This window comes from Accipiter gentilis, chromosome 1, assembly GCF_929443795.1.
Source record: "Accipiter gentilis chromosome 1, bAccGen1.1, whole genome shotgun sequence".
Taxonomy (NCBI): Eukaryota; Metazoa; Chordata; class Aves; order Accipitriformes; family Accipitridae; genus Astur; species Astur gentilis.
The window spans coordinates 30,421,566-30,427,263 of record NC_064880.1 but is presented as its reverse complement, the minus strand read 5'-3'; positions in this window follow the sequence as shown (position 1 = coordinate 30,427,263).

The window sequence follows — 5,698 nt, the reverse complement described above, 5'->3', positions numbered from 1 at the left end:
GAGCATCATACAGCTGTCAGCAAAGGCAGAGCACAGAAACAGTGATAGCTTGTGACATTTTCCTTTCATAATTTATGAAAACAAAATACCTTAGAGATTGTAGAACACAAGAATAAAAATTTTAGAGTAGTCCCCTTAAATAAAAAGTCCCAAAGATATATATTTGAACAGGTTATCTCTTTTACCAGAATAATTTGCCTGTAAAACTGAGGATATCCATGCAGAATCAATTGATAATCCTCAAATAATGTACTCTATGCAAAAAGAAATGCTGCCACACCGCAAATAAACATAAAGTGAGAAAGACCTAAAATGAGTATCTTCAAAGTAATCGTACTGTGAGAATGCTTTGGGGTTCTTTACAGGGGAATAACTTTAAAACCTTTTTTAAAATCAATATTATTAATAAAATGTTATTATAATTAGCATCATTTCAGAGGAATTAAGAGACAATTACATGAGAATTTAAGTATTATAATCTCAAAGTGAACATTTTTCAATATTAAAAAAGCCATTTGCACATATTAGAAACAAGGAAATGGGGGAATATATCATAATACATTGTGTACCTTTCACCTCTTCATTTCATGCTGCTTGGACAAGCTGTAAAAATGAATCCGCTCAAAGTTTCTCAGGCACAAGTACTTTTGCTCACAAACCAAGTCAAAATCTTTGGATGCCAACACCCACTATGCAGCATCCCCTTCAAGCTAGACACTTCTGGCACCAGATAAACTGGGGAATCTTACAGCACTCCTGCCAACACCCCAGTTCAGGATGCTCAGCGTATGCCTCCCACTACTTCGCCTGCCCATGAAGAGTCCCTTCAGCAGGTTGAGGAAGCATTAAAACCTGGTACGTGCACAGTAAATGTCCTTTCCATGTCTTTCTCCATGTGCTTTTTGCCCACCCTGCCACCAGGCAGGAGGAGACTCAGCACCCATGGCAGGACGCAATTTCTCCCATCTATGACCCGGTTTGGGATACTGGATATTTTAGATACTTGTGCATATTTCCGATTAGCTGAGACTTTCCACCCTTGAAAATCCTAAAGGGAGAGCTGTGTGCAGCTACCGCTGCTTGGCAAAGCTTTGGCAGCAGTTTTGAGGGGAAGAGCTGGATATCGTAATAATGTTTATTCTCCAATTTATTATACCTGAGGCACACTTTAAAACTATCCACTAGACTACGACAGGCATGTTAAAAACATACTTGTGGAAAACTGAGCATTTTAACTTTTCGTTCCGACTCCTCTCGACAGGTGGGAGTGGGAGGTGCCCGGCCAGCATCAGCGCTGGAAAACACCAGCCCTCACAGGGGAACATTACGGACAACTTCCTTACCCCTCCTGAAGAGCATACCAGGGGCTGAGTGACTACCAGGGAACAGGTGACACAGCGATCAGCTGCCGGGACTCATTTTAAGAGCAAATGGGGAGGGTCAGTGCATGGAGCAGGGCGCTGAAGGGAGCCTGGGGCAGGATAACGCCCGTGGTGCCGTGCCGTTCCAGTGCACAAGTCCCGGGTTCCCCCGCACACGGGCCAGGCTGCCTCCCTACGCCACCCCTGGGGACAGGGAAGTGGCTCTTCCCATTTTAAAAATTACTCTGAAAAAGATATCAAGCAAAGTAAGAAAAAAATAACTTGTATCAAATTGTCTTAAACTGAAGCACAAAAAAAAATTCTTAGATTTTTTTTTAATATGGGATGCTTCTTTCTAGTTCAGTTTCCCAGGGAACAAACCCAGCTGTCTCCTCTTTCCCCATTTCATCTCCCCCAGTTCAGCAACGGGGCAAAAACCTGGTGTCGTTTGCATAGCTCTTCTCCTGGTGGCAGACATTCAGCACTAACCTGGTTAATAAAAGATGATATAAAGTTGCTTTCAAACATCACACCGGTCTCTTCTGCAAGATTAATAGCTGCAGCAGGAAGCAGTGGTATCTGCAGATGAGAAAGGAGACTTTTTACAGCTACAGGCACGTGACGGATCTGGGAGGTTTCTTGGCGCCATAGGAAAACGGCTGCAGAGCAAGGCGACGCGTGCCCATGCCCTCTGCGGCACCAGGACCCTGCAGGGGCAACGGCGGAACAGCGGATGGAAAACAAACCTCCGTGAAGAAGATGAAGGTAGGCAGGCTGGACCAGCAGGCTCGGTTCAATGAAGAACGGAGCATTTGTATCACTTGAGGATTTGGCCTCGAGCCTTAAGGCCGTCAGCAGAAAGTTCAGCACCATGCCGCTGCTCAAAGGGAAGAGTACCAAAGTCATTAAAAGGATGATTAGCCTTCCAGCAGGTCAAAAATAATGAATCAATCCACATTTGTAAAGCATTACGGCCAGAATGTGAAAAGGCTTTATAAACCGATACACTGTGGACTCCCAGATAAAACCTCTTCTCTCTGTCTGCTTATAATCTTCTTTGGATTTGTTCCTTTTCGTTTAATAGAGACCTAAAAATTAGATCTCTTCTTTGTAGTATTTTATAATAGTCTCTGAAGAAGCAGTTACATTTTAAGGCAAAATGCTAGAAAAGGTGAGTTCAGAAGATCTTAAAAAAAAAAAAAAAAAAAAAAGAGGAACTGTGAAGGAAGCTGTAAAAGTACTGTAAATTGAATATTTACAACCACCTACCTGTGCATTGAATAAAGCCTTTTTTAAAACCAGGATAATTTTGATAAGGACTTAAAAAAATCACTACTACGCAGTGATACATTGAACACAACTCAGCCTACTGAGGAATGTTGTATAGAATGAACGAGGAATACTTGTTTATACCTGTGTTACTTAGAAGGATTAAGAGCATGTTATCATAGTCTAAGCAACTGCACAAACTATCAAGTTTTCAAGTAAATTTCAAGAGAAAGAGTCAGCAAATATCGCATGTCTGTATAATATGTTTTAAGGCTTACCTACATATATGACAGCGCAGAGCAAATTAGGCAGCCAGCTCAGAGTCCAGCAACTAGTTGCTCTGCAGATGTTCCTTACTTCATAGGCAGTTTAAGGTCTTTTTGAGACCAGAGTAAGAACTTCTTCATCTACAAGTCCTGCATTAGACATTAAAATAAATAAATAAATAAGTAAGTTTAAGCTTAACAGAACTGTAAGTCAAATGCTGAAATTCTCTCTTTTAGCCTCTTCATTGGTAAAACTCTTAATTAGGTCAAATTCTGAGATACGACAAACATCTGGCAGCCACAGTGGTTTGTCCAGCGTTTGTGCTCAGCTCCCCTCTGGCTGCGGCTCCCTGGGAGCTTTGCCAGAACGGCCACTCTGAGAGGTGTTAACACTTAGAAATTACAGTGGCATTTCTAACTAACCCTGCAAACCATACCTGTTGCGTTCGCGTGGGTATGCACGGCTTGGGTAAATAACAATTTATGCCAGACTTTTTTCCTCTTGTGACTTTAGTTTTGATATCACATCATGATTCAAAGCCTGGTGCACCATAAATTTTCTCCAAATGTGTAGTAATTCCTTGGCGCAGTCTAAAGTTATGATTCATTTATACTGGAGTGACAGCATAATACCTAGGTGTCAAAATCCATTAAAACCGTTCAATGTCTTCTGTTTATTTTTAGAACCAATTGAGACTTAACTGATGGTGAAAAATATACAGTCAAGTGTGTTTACTTCACCTTTACAAAGAATCCGTTATAGTCCCAATTAATTTGTTATTCCTGTCACAACAGGTACTGGATACTTCAAAACTGTCATTACCGTTTCTCTTTCTTTTGCTTTTTTTTTTTGTATGAAGGCTTCTGTTTATTTTTAACCCATTAGTAGGTAAGGGTTTATTTTTTTGTAAAATAAGGAAATTCACATCATTTTCCACTTTAATTGAAATGTGATGAATAAATACATTTCCTACCCAACTGAATTTTTTGTGCTCAAATTTCTCTCCTTCTGTCATGATCAGGTGTTTTAGCGCTGCATTTAATGACCACCCACAGGATGATACATCTTGTACATTGGTATGATCGGCCAGAAATTAAAAATATGCTACATGACAGTTACAAGCACCAAAATAGTTCTTAGTATAAATCCAGAGCAGCTTTTGCCATATTAATTGTTAACAGTACATTTTTGCTCATAGGAAATTCAGAACAGGGTTTCAGGAAAAAAACCCAAACAAATAACAAAAAAAACCCCACAACACAAAAAACCATACCAAGACGGGCGCTAAATCTAAGAGCCAGGCATCAATGAAAAAGCAATCAGCAAAACCTAAGAAGAGTTCTCTGCAAATAGCTGTAAATATAACTCCAAAGAAGAGTTTGTAGTGGTTGTGTTAGAGAAAGGGCAAACGAAATACTGATGTCGGAACTGGTTTTACCCATACCGAAACCAAAGCAGGAACACAATGTCGGGGGAAAGCAGTCACGGAATAAAACAAGTATGTTAGGAGTTGAATGAAAAACTAAGTGCGCATGCATACGCTCTTCCTGATGCTAATCTGCAGTGGGGGCTGCCTGCAGCAGCCCCCATCACGCTTGGGGGAGTAGGCCCACCGCCCTCTCCGCCCCTTCTCCCTCCGGGCAGGGAAGCGTTTAGGCACATCGCAGGCGCTTTGCACCGCCCTCCCCGCCAAGGGGGCCAAAGCCGGCCGGCCCTGGTCACTGCCCTGTGCTCCAGCGAGGAACACAACCCGGCGCTCACAGGAACGAGGCAGGAAAGGTACAGCACGACTCAAGACCTGTGGCTAAGGGTACCAGCCCGACAACAAGCCAAAGCCAGGGAATCACCCCCTCATCCGCTGAGAAACTAATGGAATAGAGCTCTGGGGTACGTATTGTAGTTGATAGCTTTACAGCGCCTAGAATCATCTACTTTCTGGTTTTCACTTCTGGACAAGCAAAATACAGGAGTATAATTGAGTATAGGATTTGATATTTCTTAAACGCATCATTGCTGACCGCACCGCTGCCCCAGCAGCATGGATTGTCATTCATTTCTGGGGCAGGTTAGCTCATTTGAAGCAAAATGAGACATCACTTTTTTTTTTTATTCTGTTATAAGGATTTCATTACAATTTGGGTGATTATACTCTGTAGTCATAACTATGTAAAATTAAGCATAAATAGCTTAAGTGACTCATAGGAATTAGAAATTAAATAGGCCTATTAGAGTAAGTCTATCTTCCCATCATTATATTATGCTATCTACAGTATATTTTCCAGAGTTTTGACTTGTTCAGTTTTCAAAGACTCAAGAAATGGAGCTCTCATTATTTCTCTTCTACAATTGTTCCCTAACTAATAGAACTTATATTTAGGCAAATTTTCCTAATAGCTTCACTCCAGTTGGGTCTCCTCGATTCACCCTAAGGACTGTATCTGATTCCGGCACCCTTAGTCGTTACACCCTTCTGCTTCTTTTACAAGCTGCAAACCCACGCTCTGCCCTCTCCCGCACAGGTTGGTGCTTTAGCTCTTTGAACGCGATTTAGAGCTCTTCAGTAGCAAACATCGTGTCTAAGCCCTGCAGCCATTGCTGCTGGACACAGGAGTCACAGCGCAGTGGGAAGGACCTGAGTACAAAGCTGTGTCTCAGCTCTTCAGTGTCCCTTGGACCATTCACAGTTATGCATGTTATCCTCCTGCTATTGCCTCCTGCCTTAGTTATAACCGAGAAAAATGTATTTCAGCAACAAAAGAAATGGGTTCTCCTTTGCAAGATTACCCATGCACTCAGCAGGA